Source organism: Pogona vitticeps, chromosome 1 (assembly GCF_051106095.1).
Source record: "Pogona vitticeps strain Pit_001003342236 chromosome 1, PviZW2.1, whole genome shotgun sequence".
Lineage (NCBI taxonomy): Eukaryota > Metazoa > Chordata > Lepidosauria > Squamata > Agamidae > Pogona > Pogona vitticeps.
This window is the reverse complement of record NC_135783.1, coordinates 157,176,125-157,192,417: the sequence shown is the minus strand read 5'-3', so window position 1 is coordinate 157,192,417 and position 16,293 is coordinate 157,176,125. Positions and strand designations below refer to the sequence as shown.

General features: G+C 39.3%; 1 long non-coding RNA gene across 1 annotated transcript; it reads right to left on the bottom strand.

Moving 5' to 3' along the window:
* Positions 1-1,619: 1,619 nt before the first annotated feature.
* LOC144588728 (uncharacterized) lies at positions 1,620-10,933 on the bottom strand. Its single transcript, XR_013544420.1, has 3 exons — positions 6,046-10,933; positions 1,914-1,983; positions 1,620-1,631 (listed from the first exon to the last, which is right to left on the bottom strand). It is a non-coding gene; the product is annotated as an uncharacterized LOC144588728 (long non-coding RNA).
* Between the last annotated feature and the right edge of the window lie 5,360 nt (positions 10,934-16,293).

Sequence of the window (16,293 nt, the reverse complement as noted above, 5' to 3'; positions counted from 1 at the left end):
AAGCTAAGTCTCCTGACTGTAGGAAGCTAAGCCTCATGACTGAAGGAAGCCTGTTTGCAGCGGCAAGGTATGGGCTGTTTTGTTCTCTCTGTGTTACATCTGTGTAAAAGATGCCCCTCAATTCTTAGTGTAATGACTTTAGGAAAAAATAGCATCTTATACATGGAAAAATACAGTATAGAGTTGGTTGGGTACAGAAAAGCCCTGAAATCAGAACTGTGACTGAATTATCTTTCAGTAACCTTGCAGGTATGTCGAGACACAGAATGCTAGATTGAGACTTTTCCATATTTAGAGCAGATCCCTAGAACCAGTGGGACTTCATCGAGTCACTAAATGTGACTCAGTCTGCCCCAAACATCAATAATTCCACTTATTCTATTTTTCCATCCTTCTTCCAAAAGATGAAATCAGAAACCATTTAGCTGTCATTCCAAGAAGCTGAACTTTGCTAGTATGTGGGGTGCTTAAGATGGATGTGGAGAAGCTGAATATGAGCATTATAAGTTCCAGTACAAAAAGAAAGGGGCTGGCTTTACAGTTTACCTCCTAAAAAGGAAAATATTGAAAAATTAATCTCTCTTCATCTCTTTTTCCTCTCTCACTCTTCTTCCGTCACTGGAGACAGCATACTTCTTTTGAAAGATTTCCAGAAAACATGACTGCCTTTGAGATGATATATTGTATTTTTATAGCTTAAATGCTGTCCTGGGCAGGAGAAGAATTAAACATAACAACCTTGGTAAGTAAACTGAAGTCGACTGCTATCGGTAGGATTGGCTTTAATTTGTTTCAATAAATCTTTGAAGAGCAGCAGCAGTACAAGCTGGTTGGTTTTCCTCAGAGTCAATGTCAAATCTGCCATTTTAATGGCTTTATTGAGGCTGTTCCAAAATCCCAGAGAGGAAGGCTGATGTTCGAGAAAATAGACATGTTTGCAGGTCTACGAACATACAATATTTGAAAAATTAGCAAGTGTCTCATTAGAAATGATGTTATCCTTAAAGCATCCCAAGTAAGAAAACCGTGACACAAGATACTTTATTCAGTGCCTTTATAGGTAGCTAATAAATCACAATTTATATACCTAGGTTTAGTATAGTTTGCACTGCATTCTGCTCTTGAGAAAACCAAATCTTATGCTTCAAATAAAAAACTGATGTTTTTTCTCATGAAAACTGAGAAAACATAACGACATATGTAAGATGGATTACCTTCTTAGACAAAATTGCCAGAGATTCAAAATTGCCAGAGATTGACTACTAGTCCCACCATCCACCATCAGCATGTGGCCATGCTTAATAGGGGACTCTGAGCCTTGTACGCCCACAAAGTAATTTTTCTGGGCTCTGGAACTTCCAAGCACTTGAAACACTGGAGCCCTCCTTGGAATGCTGCAGTATATGAAGTAAAGTTTATGATGATTAGGGAATGGCTTTCCCAGTGCTGAGCTTCTGGAACTTTCTCCACAGACATGGTTGCTTAATGGTGTGTATTCTGTACTTCTTTCAGTCCCAACTTCCCCTGACCATTTGTTGTTTGTCTGTAGAGTGTTTCTTTTTAAAGTTCTCTTACCTAACTGTTCAGCAAAGGTAGGCTTTCATTTCTCAACACTGATGGCTATGTTTCTCCTGTGTTCCAAATAATGGGAAAGTACCCAAAGGAGAAAGAAAAAAGTTTGGGTTTAAAACAAAAAGTTGATGCAAGAAGTATGTTTCCCCTTATGCTTATAACTTTCTACATGTATTTAGCTGAACACTGTCAGAAACCAGAGTGTTTCAAATGCAGTTTGACTTTGGTCATTCATTCATGCATTCATTTGTTCGTTCGTTCGTTCATTCGTTCGTTCGTTCGTTCGTTCGTTCATTCATTCATTCATTCATCCATCATTAAAAGGACCCAAGACAGCTTACTTCATGAAAATCTTTTCCTCCAGGAGAGCTGATGCTCATCATCTTCTTCTTCCATAAAAATTGTGAAGTGCTGTAGAAAAATGAAAATATAGCACAAGAATACCTACAGGTTAGCAGTCTAAATGATAAACTATACATGATACTAAAGTCATCTCTGGATTTAATATATGAACTAATTACAGCTCTGGTTATTGAGCATTTCCTATATATCACCCACACATTCTCAGATACAAATATAAAAATATCTATGTTTTCTCTCTTCCCCCACCCATGTGTGTGTACATGTGTAAAGGAAACTAGGGCTAAGGTATGCAAAATGTCAAGTTCTGCTGGAGATACCTGAAATGTGAAATATTTATTTATTTATTTATTTATTGGACTTATATACCGCCCCATAGTGCTACAAGCACTCTCCGGGCAGTTTACAATTTCATTATACAGGCTACACATTGCCCCCCCCCCAGCAAGCTGGGTACTCATTTTACCGACCTCGGAAGGATGGAAGGCTGAGTCAACCTTGAGCCGGCTACCTGGGATTTGAACCCCAGGTCGTGAGCATAGTTTTAGCTGCAATACAGCGTTTTAACCACTGCGCCACGAGGCTTCGTTATTTGAATATTTGAATGCACTAACATGAATCCCCTTAAATGAAAAGGAAGTATTTCCTATATTTAATGTTTTTCATTGCAATTTCACACAATGACTTTTACCATGTCCAATTGGTGGTATTAAAATCTTTCTGAAAATCAGATAATGCCCAATGGATCTCTACTAACAATATATTTCTTGATAAGCTGTAGAAGTCTGGAATGTTGATCAATCCAGACTGAAGAAGTGGACTTAGACATATGAAAACTAGCTGGCTTTATAGGTGCTACATGACTATTTCTGGCATAAGCTCTTTAGTTGGCGTCATTAGAGAACAGTGGTTTGGGTAAAGTATTCAGAAAGCTGTTTTTACAGGGATAGGCCTAGAAATCTCTAGCTAGCATGGATTCTGGCTGTGCTGACTGGGGGATTCTGGCACTTGTAATCCAAACATTGGAGTGAAAACTGACTTAAGCATTTTTTAAAAAATGTTGGTTCTATATGACACCCCGTGAATATGTAAGAACATAAGAACTTAAGAAGAGCCCTGCTGGACCAGACCAAAGGCCCATCTAGTCCAGCTTCCAGTATCTCACAGCGGCCCCACCAGATCCCTCTGGGAGCAAATGAAACAACTAGATATCTGTCTCCTGATATCCCTCCCTTGCATCTGGCATTTTGAGGTACTTTCCTTCTAAGCCTGGAGATTATACATCCCCATCATGGCTTATAACCTGTAATAGACATTTCCTCCAGAAACCTGTCCAATCCCCTTTTAAAGGCATATAGGCCAGATGCTATCACCACATCATGAGGCAAGGAGTTCTACAGACTATCAACATGCTGGGTAAAGAAATGTTTTCTTTTATTTGTTCTCACTCTCCCAACACTCAATTGGAGTGGATGTCCCCTCGTTCTGGTATTGCGTGAGAAGGAAAAGAACTTCCCTCTATCCACTTTATCCATCCCCTACATAATTTTATACGTCTCAGTCCCCCTCATGTGCCTTTTCTCTAAAGTGCTCCAAACACTATAGCCTTTCCTCATAAGGAAGCTGCCCCAGCCCAGTCATCATTTTAGTCTCTCTTCTGCACCTTTTCCAGTTCCACTATGTCTTTTTTGAAGTACAGCGACCAGAACTGTATGCAATACTCCAGGTGCAGCCTTACCAGCATTTTGTACAATGGCATTATGATGTTGGCTGTTTTATTTTGAATCCCCTTTTTAATGACACCTAGCATGGAATTTGCCTTCTTCACTCCTGCCTCACACTGGGTTGACACTTTCATCGAGCTGTCCATCAGCACACCAAGATCTCTTTCCTGATCCATCACAGATAGAACTATTACTGCCATTGTTTTCATTCTTATATTTGATTATGAAAATCCATTTGCCACACTCAAATGCTTAAAATGCTAAAAAAAAAAAAAAAAAAAAAAAGTTCCTATCCCTGTTAAGTGAAAATGAGGGGGGAAACAGACACACCCCGGTTTATGAATGTAGAATATTGTGCTTCTGAGTCTGTTATTCAAAATGCCAGGAAACAGCCCAATATTGCTACACAATATGTTTCCTGTGTTGCCATCAGGAAAAAGGATTCCAATCTTTCCATAGCAAAGGGCAGCCTGAATTTTGACAACTCCAATATATGACTAAGAGCAGTCAAGATGGTCTACAGTAGTGGTTCCCAACCTTGAGTCCCTAGATGTTCTTCAACTACAACTTACAGAAATCCTGGTCAGTTCAGCCATTTGTGAAACCTTCTGGGCATTTTAGTCTAAGAACATCTGGGGACTCAAGGTCGGGAACCACTAGACTACAGGATACTACCATTCATGAATAGACACTAAGCAAAGGAAAATCCCAGAAACTGATTCCTTTTTAAAATCAGTTAACCACTCCTCACCCACCCAAAAAACGATTGTCATGGCTGTTTCTTTGACAAATACAAATGGCAAATAGCCCGAAAGATAGATAATTGGGTGCTCAATCAAGTCAAGCCTGAACTCTCAGTCGAGCAAAAATGAGTAAATGGAGGCGATCCTACCATGCATAGATAATAAGAATACAAAACTGACCAGAAAAATATGATATTGCTGGGAAAATGGGGAGAGGGGGATACAATAGGAAGCAAGGAAGAACTAAGATGAGGCAGATTGCCTCAATAAAGGAAGCCACAGCTGTTAGTTTGCAAGCAAAGAAAATATTGCTAGGAAGGGGGGCCAGTAGGAAGTGAAAACAAACTAATATGAGATGCTGTTGGTTGGCAAGATCTGAACAGACCTGTTAAACACAGGACATTTGGGAAGTCATTAATTCATATAGTCACCACATATCAGATGTGACTAAATGACATATAACATATTTGGATTTTTTTTCTGAATTACCAAATAATTGTATAGTGACAAGATGGGGAGAATGGTTGAAAGTATGAAATTTAATTAATGCCTGCCCCCCCATGGCAAAGCACCGCTTTCAGAGGCTTCCCCGGGGGCAGGGGGAAAGCACCATTTTTTAATTTCCAGCTCTTTTTCCCTGCCTAGCCCGGGGAAGCCTCTAAGACCCAGTGCCAATCAGCTGTGAGGCGGGGAGGGGGTGGGAGTGGAGAAGAGCACAAAATGGCTGCCGCCTCCCTGCTGGGTCTGGGCTCTCAGCTGTTTGGTGCTCTTTTTCTGGATTTTCAGGGGCTATCAAGGCACTGTGAGGAGCCAGGCTCAGTCTACAGTACCTGGTAAGTGACTTAATTTTAATTTTTTTGTTTCTGACTTTTCCCCCCATAGGAATGCATTAATGTATTTCAATACATTCCTATGGGAAAACGTGCTTTGCAAGACGAAATTTTTGCTGGACGGTATTAACCGTGGAACGGATTAATTTCGTCTTGCGAGGCACCACTGTATCTTCCTCTCTCACCTAGGAAGCTGTAACAATGTATCTACTTTGCAAAGTTCTTGCTAGTAAGCCTGTTCCACACATGATCTGCGTGATAAGAAATCACCATTTCTATCTTTTGAAAGTCCTTTTTTGAAAACCAGTATTTCAGCTCTTACAGCCCAGATTATTTTTAAATAATAAAATGGGGGAGGCCTACTATTCCCTTTCAAGGTAAGCAAGTTCAGTCTTTTCACAGTTTATGTGATCTGTTTTAAATCTGGGGACATTTTGGGTTGCTTATTTCTGAACAGAGGGTTAAAAAAGATATACCTTTTTTAAAAAATCTCAGCTGAAACACACTTCTCTAAATCTGCATAGAGCAAGAGCAGACAGCTACAACTGTGCCAAAGTTGGTTCCAATATGAAGCCCTGTTTTCAAAGTTTTAATTGTTTGGGCTACCCCCATTTTTAGAATTGCCTTAGAGAATGCTGATTTGCTCTGCCAGCACACAAGATCATTGCTGCTCAGCAGTAATATAGGGGAAGAATCACTACTCATTGCTGAAGGAACAAAGTAAATACCTGCAAGGGAGAACTTCACACTTGTCTGTAGGTTAGATCTTTTGAGAATAAAATCAACTTTCTACAGCAGCTTTCAATATATTCTGACCTTGTTGGGGTATCAAATAGGTGCTGCTTTCTTATTTCGGCATCACACTGCACTTTGCTTCTGTATTGCTTATTGATGGATGACACCACAGGCATTTTGGAACTTCATATGCTCGAAATAGCATTCTGCACGAAGAACAAAAATCGCTGCCAATCTTTGTAACAGGTGGGCAAAAAAATAAAAAAAAATCCTGCTATTCCTTGCTGAAGAAGAAAATATCCATCCCAAAGACGATTTCTTTCATCGCGATGCAAGATTTGCATTCCGCAGCCATTAATGATAAAAAGATGTTTACTGCCTCCTTTCCTAACAACAAATTGAAAATCCTTCATGATAAAATTTCCCCACATTGTGATTTTCAGCTCTGTCACATATTGTAGAAAAATGGTAATAGGCTTAGCATACCTATCTTTTCAGTGACAGATACATTCTGCTTACAGTTCAAGTACTCAGCCTTCTTTGAATCCCAACATGTATTACACTTGATATGACTGGTATTATTAATGCTTGCTCCCAAGCCTCCACCTCCCACAGCTTTGTCGATGCCCACACCTCTGTTTACTGGGCCTGTTGGCAGAGAGAGTACAATTAGGGAAATACAGCTTAGGTGAGGTTTGTTTCATGCCAAAGCCAAATGATAATGGCATTGTGCTTTTTTTTAAGGCAGACTTTCCTGTTTTGCTATTGCTACATCTGCAAAATGTTTTCTGGTTCATGCGACCTGAGTGTTGAATAGCTTGTAGAAGCCAGAATGTCTTTGGCTGAGAATCAAATCATTTTGTGCTTGTAATGATGGGAATTACTATCTACTTGGCAGAGCAGGTGTCAATTATCTTAATTTCTATGTTTTTGAACACATCTGCAACCTAAAGTATGTAAACACTCCCAGAAATTTTTCTTTAGAAAGCTCATACCCTGATACTCTGCTGCTTTTCAAAAGCAGTTATACAGAATGTAATTTGTTGTATGCTTAGAACATTACCCTGGTCTGCATCAAACAAGATTTGATTTCAGGGCATACAGTGGTTCTTACATGCAGATAGCAGAAGAGAAACCTGAGGGAGCAATTAATATAGTAAATATCAAGATAACGGGAAAGGAAGAGGGTCATTAGTGCAGAATGAGGGAAACGTAAAAGATGCGTCAACAGAGGACAGAGCTGCTGATGAGTGCACTCCAGGGATACAATATGAAGATCCTTGGGCTGTGTGAAGACTCATGGTCAGGGGTGGATAATAAAAAGGCTGGAGCATCCACCATCTGGTAGAGCAGAAGGGAAGATGGGAAGCATCAACAGGGAGTTAGAAATGCTCAGGAAAGCCAGACGGCGAAAGCATTGATTAAGATTATTTAGTTGATTAGGTGGATGGCACTCTTTGATTTAATGTGCCTGCTGAAGGTAGAGCAGCCAGCTTTGCAGGGGAAGAGCTACAGCCGGCCGTCAAAAGGCAGCTGAAATTGGCCCTGACCCTGACAGTGTCAAAAATGCTGCCCTATACAGAACTGGCAGAAAGGGTCATGCAGAAGGAGGAGGTCATTTCTAAATAAGGAAAGGTTGTACATTCCAGGGCAAAAAGGGCCGTGGAGAGATTCAGTCCCCTGACACTGATGTCAGAGGAATAATGTGCTCTCCAGACTTTCTCCTCCCAGAAATTGCCTTCATGTATTGCACATTTACCAATGGCATCTTGAGTATAACTCTTGCTTTATATTGTATATTGGATTATTGTTCTACACAGCTTGGAAATCTTCAGCTATAAACTGGTTTATAAATATTTTTTTAAAAAATTATAATAAAGGAATCTCAGAGTATCTCATAACTATTAGAAACACACACACATGCACAACACACACACATACACCTCATGCAAGCAAACAAATCCTGAATCAAATAATCAAATCTAAATCCAGAAACTGACTTGCCTGAGTTTAGCATGCAAATGTGTAAGAGTCAATCTTGACACAGACATAATTGTTTTCTCACAACTCCACCTCCATCTTTCATTCCATCTCATGGAACTAGTTTCTACTAGGCCTTTTGGAGTATATATTCCCTTCTCTATCCAGAGCCACTAACTATTTTGAACAACCAGCACATCTAACTGAGCCCCATGTGGTCAAAGCAGAAGAGACAATTAAGATTTGATTCAGGTGGAATCCTATAACTGATGGGGCACCAAATCACAAAGCCTGTCTGCACCCTGGTGGAGGCAAGTTCTTTAGAACTTTAGAGGCAATGGGGAATCAGCCTATGGGAAACTGAAATTGGAATACACGTATTATAGACGTTTAACTTCATATGTCCATTAGGAAGTGACAAGGAAGGTTCTTGTCAATGAAACTGTAATTATGGCACAACAATAATAATGCCACATACCTACCTCTGTTTTCTGGTTCTCATCCAATTCTCAGTCCATAAGAGGACCTGACCTCTTATCCCCTGACTGTGGTGTTTTCTCAGCAACCTTTGGTGAGGGACCATGTCAAACGCCTTCTGAAAATCCAGATAGACAATATCCGCTGGTTCACCTGCATCCACATACCTGTTGACCTTTTCAAAGAATTCTAAAAGGTATGTGAGGCAAGACTTACTCTTACAGAAGCCATGCTGATTTTCCCTCAGCAAGGCTTGTTCTTCTATGTGTTTTAAGATTTTTATCTTGAATGAGGCTTTCTACCATCTTCCCTGGAACAGACATTAGGTTAGCTGGCCTGTAGTTTCCTGGGTCCCCCCTCCTTCCCTTTTTAAAGATTGGTGTGACATGTGCTATCCTCCAGTCCTCTGGCACTGTGACCATTCAATGGGACAAGGTGCATATTTTGGTTAAGAAATCAACAACTTCCTTTCTCAGTTCCTTAATAACCCTTGGGTGGATGCCATCTGGGCCTGGTGACTCCTTAATAGAAAGTAGGGTTCTAAGGTGGGAAATCATTGCACTGTATCAGTTGGATTGTTAGAGACAGACTTGGAAAATGGAGACCAGAAACAGACATTAGAGATAGCCCGTAATTAGAGCTGAAACCGTATGAGTATTGAAAAGGAGTGAGACAATTTTTTTCATGTTTGTGAAATCAGACTTCAGATGAATCCTGCCCTTCAATAAGACTCCCAGCTATATCAGACATAAAATTCACTTGTAGCTTTTCATATGAATTTGGTAAGAACTCTGATCATGCTTCTTCTAGTTTAGTTTTAATATCCCCATCTGTAAAATACCAAAAATAGTCACCTCCATTGCATACTAATGAATAAGATAGCAAAACCATGGAAAGATGTGTGATTTTTTTTTAAAAAAAATGGTCATGTAAGCAGGTAAATATTTTGTCAAGATGGAGTCTTTTATGTATTTGGTACATCACATAGAAGATATGTTTTTGTACATATGTGTCATAAAAGAGAACCCATTGTTTGTTGCCCTACACAATGGGTCTCTAAAGCTAACCTCGCCCCCTACAGGTGGTCTTCCATCTTTCTTCACAGAGGAAGTGGTTTAAATTCTCCATATCTTTTAGTGTATCATTGAAGGCACCATAGGATCAAAGCTTTACCAGGAAAGTTAATAAGGAATGTAAAACAACAACAACAATCCAGGGATTCTTAGAGTGCTGCAGTGAGAAGGAAGTAGGTGAACAGAGTAGATTAAAAATGATATGTTATTCCCAATTTTAAAAGGACTTCCAAACCCAGTTTATTTTTGGGAAGATTCAGACAAAGCTCCTGTGAACTGCAGTGTTATCAATGGATTCTTCCATGTTGTCTCTGCAGAAATAGTTTGCAAATTGACAAAGGCTGCATGTTGATAAACAAATGAAAAAAAGATAACTTACGAAAAAGATTTTTTTTGGGGGGGAAAGGGGTATTTCCTCTGGAGAGCACAGCTATGCACATAAGTCTGGAACAGCTCGATCTATGGCATAAATTCAAACACAATCCAGTAGATATAAATCTCTGCCTGAGTTATTTTTGAACTTAATAAATGCAGATAGTTCTGTAGCACTGTAAATATTAAAGTATAACATTATTCTATTCAATAAAGTTGCACTGAATAGAATTATCACCTTGAAATTGCAGGGTAAAACTCCCTATACAAAAACAGATTAAAGACAAATTAGACTGTGGGCCAGGTCACTATGATTGTTAATTAGTGATAATGGAAATACAATTAGCATAATGAGTTCCAATTACTGTATATGGAGAAATATGAGCATACTGCTTTCATAAATCTTGGTTCCAGGAAAAATAAAATGCATCTGATTTAACAAAGCTTACCCTTCTCCTCTACGTAAAGGTTTACCTTGTTATGAAGCTAAACTGTTCTTATGGTTTGTGGTTTGAGGAAGGGGGGGATTTTAACAGAATGGATTTAGCCTGTCTGATAGTTGAGCAATTCCTTTATCAGGCTTGGCTTCTGCTTTAGGCTTCCTAGAAAATCTTGCCATCTGTTTCTCAAATTTGGGGTTAAACAACAGAGAAGAGAAATCACAGGTCATTACATCAAATGGATATATTGCCTTTGAAACAGTCAAGATTTGTTTTGGGTCTCTTTGTTTCGAAGAGGAGGAAGAGGAGGAGAGCTACTTATATCTACCGATAATCTGTGAAAACACCATGCCCTGTTCATGCACATATTTCCTCAGATGTAAATGGCTGGTGTCAAATGCATTACAAACTAAAGGGCAGCAATGGCTTTTCCTGTTTTTTAAAATAATGGTTTGATGCAACGTGGAGTGGGTATTTCCTATCAGAGAGGCCACATAATACCTTTGACATCATGGGAATAAGGAACATAAAACCACATACTTTGTCTGAAGAAACATTGTAAGAATAGTTGTCTGTCTTGTTTGGAGGCATATCAGAAAAGCATGAATGTTGGGAGTCATCACCACCACCATGCCTTAAGTGCAAACCCTAACAACATAGTGTGTGAATGAATGTCTTAAAATTATATTGTTGTTTTTATTGTAAGCCGCCTAGAGTGGTCTAATATGATCAGATAGGCGGGATAGAAATAAAATAAATAAATAAAATAAAATAAATAAATGAAAATAGGCAGTTATGTGCTGCCATCAGGACGAACAATATCAGCATATTAGTTGGCCTATTTTCATCCTGAAACTGAGTGGGGCAAATGGACAGCTTTCTCCTACTGGTCCAGGGTCATCTGCTCCTGACCTCAAGCTCAAGGAAGGGAAAAGCCAGCCATCTGGGAAGTTAATAGTTCAGAGTTAACTTTAAGTGGGTTACTGGGTCTTTGCTATTCGTGTGCAGCCTGCTGCTTAACACTCGTGGGAAAGAACAGCCACGCACTGCACCCTGGATGGAGAGCTGTTCAGTCTGTCTTGCAGGGACCGACGGTGCTGTTGGGCTCCACTGCATCGATTAATGGGAACTCTATGGTTGACAATGCAACCTCAGTGTTAGTGGAAGGAAAGGGCTAAATGGCTTAACAATAAATGAACTCTGGTGACATCTGGTAAGCTGCTGTTGAGAGAAGTAAAATTCATTATTCACACCATTTGGGAAGCATGTGCTGTATGATCCATTATAAATGGGGACTACCAAACAAAACCTCAAGTTCTTAGTCTTCTGAGAAATAAGGGTGGCAGTCCTTTGGCAATATGGTGTGATCCAGTGACAACTACAAGTGGAATCATGATTTTTTGGGGGGGTCACATGTTAAGTATATTTTGTTTTTATTCCACATTAATGGGCAAAGAAGCAACAACAAAAACTACACATTATTATTTGAGTCTTCTTCTGAGAGATAATATACATATAAATACATAAATTGAGGAAATAATATTAATTTCAACATGCATTTGGAGAGGATTTTTGTTGGTTTGTGCATTTCATGCATTTATATACCACTGACTTAGTGCAATGTGTGATTCCTGTACATACCAATAAAGCTTCTGACTGACTAACTAGTGCAATGCACTGCTTTAAGCAGTCTACATCAGACCAACAAACAATAACCCCTCAAGTCACAAGCCAACAATAGACGATCAAACATAAAACATACACAATAATTAAAAAGAAAACACAGATCATGGCTGTATCAGGAAATGTGGCTAACTCTTAACCTCAGTCAGGATGCCCCTGAACCCTTCTTGAAACAGGATGGTCTTAAACATCCCCCTAAAAGAAGGAAGGCAAGGGGCCTGGCATGCTTCTACTTCTTCCATAGGGATGGGGCCGCAACTGAGAAGGCACAATTTCTGGTGAGTGTCTTCTTTGCCTCTCTTGGTGTGGACATTGAAGAAGTAAAGGCTGTGAAGAATGGATAGGATGGGCTGATGTTCTCAGGGAAGGATGCACCGACAAATAATGCACCCCCAAACCATGAAGGACTTTATAAACTAACACTAAAACCTCGAACATGACTCAGAAAGCAACAGGACACCAATGCAAAATGAGCCAGAATTGTTGTTACGCTTCTTATCAAGTATCAAAACAATCACAGGGTCACGAAATGTGACTGCATACTGGAGACAAACATCACTCCCATTCCTGACCTTGGAAAAAGTAATTTTTGAACAATAGTTCTGAGAATTTACCAGCCAGTATGATCACTGGGCATGATGGTTGTGGGATTCTAAGAGTTGTACTAAAAAAAGGGTGTGTGTGACTTTTACACCATTTTTAGAGTAAACCTATCCTCATGCTAGATATGTCTCATGCAAGGGAACCCACAGCAGACAGGACAGAATGTGCTGCACCAGGCTTGATTTCTCTGCCTCCATACTGTGTGCCAAACAGGACAGCTAACAGTGTTGAAAGGACCCTTGGTACAAGAAGAGAGTGTTGGGCACAAACAATCAAATCTGAGAAAGGGGGAGATGGTTGTGAGGCTTCTTCAGTGCCTTGGCTTGGATTTCTCTCAACTCAAATTCCATACAGTGACACACAAAAAGGATTGTGAGTAATGTGTGGCCTTCCAAATGTTGCCAGAATGTAACTCTCATCATTCCTCACCACTGACTGTTGTCTTAGGGCTGATTGTGTTGGATTTGGACAACATCTGAAGGGGCCACATATTCCATAGTTCTGGCCTAACCAACCCTCACTCTCAGGTTTTATCTTTTTTACCTTGCGAAGCTGTGCAACAGGCAGATGTGTAAAGAGAAGAAGCCACGAGGATATAACAATTAGGGGAAATGATCCATGTCAATCTGTTACCAGTCAGCAGTGCTCAAAGGGGTAAGAGCTCTGTGGGGACATGTTGGTTTACATCCCCATTCACCTCTCATACAATGCTTCATTATATTGCAGCTGCTAGATTAATGCTATCTTTTGAGGTGAAAGCTAAGGGATAGGGAGCCTTTTCCCACCACTGCTATTTCCTTGTTGTGTCTGCTGGTTTCAAGACAATACTCTGGTGGGGGAAGCACTTCTGCTCTTCCTCAACCTCCTGCCTTATAACGTTCCAAGGATAGGAAGCAGGCAGCCTCCTCACACTCTGCAAGCTGTCCAGTCAGTGCTGCTATGACCAAATCAATGGTATGTGTTACCTTGAAAGTAGCACTAATGGGACATCACAGACGGTAAGGCTATGTTGTTTTGATCACCCATTTCAGAAAATTCAAGAATATTGAGCCAAAGACATTGATCTGCAGAAGAGAAAAAGCATTTTCCCAAAGAAAAGCAGAGAGGTATTAAACTGAAGTATAATACAACTAAGCTGGAGGAAAAAAACAGTTGCAAGAAGTAGCCAACAAGTCACAACAGACTTTGACAAAGTGTTGTGAGGTATGAGGCAAATTCACACACATTTAGGGTACAGATGTAGATGTTTTTCTCTGCCATTGTTCAGCTTGAAAGAGGGCCAATCAAGGAATGACAGGTGACCCCCATGAGTTGCTTTTATTATATTTTTTTCTTATTCTCATATGTTGCTGTCTGTAAATTCATAATAACATAGCCTATTTTTAAAAAAGCTCATAGAAAAAAATAACCTGTTTAGCTTCCCCCTGCAGTCCAGTATTAAGATAAAGAAAATCCAGCTGTTTATAAGTGAATACCAAAACTAAAAGTTTTATTTTCAAGCTAAATTCTGGTGAGGTGATAATACTGCAAATGACATCCCATGGAAATTATTTGGTTTGCTACAAAGACAGGGCAAGAAAAATATAGCTCATTCAAGCGATGTGAAAAGATAGCTTTTGCAGAATGCATAAATTATACAGATGCAAAATAGCAAATGCATGAACAAAACTGAGGACTCAGCTAGGATATATAAGGCTATATCATATAACTGTGCTAAAATCATACTGAAGACACACAGAACGTACACACCTCCAGGTAGGAAGTGGAAAGTTGTCAATGTCACTTTCTCTGACATTCAGATAGCTTACACATTTCCCTTCAAAATGGGTGATTGGCTCATTTTTACAAATTCTTCAGCAATGATCTGAGACAATATTTTCATCCATCTGTGGGGACAAAATTCAATAGGTACAGCTATTCCCAGCAAAGAGAGCAACATGTTCTACATTTCTGCCATATATTTTTTCAAAGATGAGATGGGGGGAGGTCATAAACTAAAATGAACAGTAACTTTGTTCAATACATCTGGAATCAATATTTGTCTCTCATGTTTTTTCCATTCCAATATATGAAGGACTGTGTGCATTTTCTGTAAAATTCTGTAAAAAGCAAATTGATAGGAAATTCTCCCCCTTCTTACCCTGAAGTTCCTTGAGTGAATTCTCTTACATTTTGCACATGACAAGGTCTGAACAGAGCTCTTAATGAGTGGATATTTTGGAGGTTATTAATTCATGTAGTCACCAAACATCAGAAATGACTAGAACCTTTGGAGATTTTGCTTAATTACTAGACAATTATATAGTGAGAAGATGGTTGCCAAATAACGGTTGAAACTATAACACAATTTAGAAAACAAAGCTCTCCTAACATGGAGCAAGACCACCACCACCCACATAATAAAAAACAGTTATTTCACAGCTTAAATGAAGAGTTCTTCTCTATTCTTCTTAAAATATATATTTTTTATTTTTTAAAAAAACAGACACAGAATCCCTTTGCAAATATAAATCTCTTTTTGGCCAGGAGAGAGTTAAAAAGTTCTCCTCTTGAGAGTCAGCAAATTGGTTCCTAACTAGCAGGGACAAAAGTTCAGATTGCCCCAGACCTGGAACTGATTATTGCTTTGAAGACTGGTGTCAGGAGCCTGGACTCAGAAATTCTGAGAGAATGTTTACCAAAAGCTCTCAGAGCTGGGAGAAAAACAATTGCTCTGTGCTTTTGTAATGCAGAAATAATTTTCATATGCCTTATAAAGGTGTATACAAATTCCCTGGAGATACGTGGCAAAATGTCTCTTTCTGGGGGACTATTACTCCATTACTTTTTTTAAAGCAATCAGTTTCTCCCTTTTGAAGGGCTTTTAAAAAACAAACTAACTAATATTTCAGCCCCTGCAACCTGGATGTCTTACAAATAAAAAGGGGATGGAGGCAACCATTCTCTTTAAAGATAAGCAAGACTGGTCTTTTCAATGTATATAATCAGTTTAGATCTGGGAACATTTAGGGACACCTCTATCTGAATGGGGAGGAAAACAGTTTTACTTTTTTAAAAATACATACATTGAATGCTCACTGGCAAAACTTTCCCATGTTTGGCACAGATCAAGAGCAGGTTATCTGCTAAAATTGTGCTGAATTTGATGCTGATCCAAAGTCCAGTTTCAAAGTTATGATTTTTTGTTTGGGATGCCTCTATTCTTAGAATTGCCTTATAAAATGTTGATTTGCTCCGCTGCATAACAACAAATTCTTTTAAGTGATTCTCAGTGATGCCCAGTAAATGGAAAACTTACTGTCACGACAGTAAGGGATGTAAAGCCTTATTGGTTTGTCTCCACATGGTAAATGAGTGAAAAAGAAAGGTAACAGCAAGATGGTCAGACTTTTTTTGAGTGTGAAGAGATTCTGCACAGTTTCTGAAACAGATTTTTGTGCATTTTTGTGAACTTCATTGTCAAAAAATGTGATGATTGCTTTTCATAAGCAAGCCTTTTCACTGAGTGCATTATTTCTGTGTTTGAATACATCAACTATCCTTCTGTGCTTGCTGTGTGCATTGTGCTTAGCTTCCCAGAAGCTTTCTGAGACCTTCATCAATGTGTGAATAGTTGCAGTACAGATTCTTAAAGTGGATCGCAGGAAAGTGTCAGCTTCGGTTCTTTATCAGAAAGGAATAATGTTTGTACTTGCTCTTTA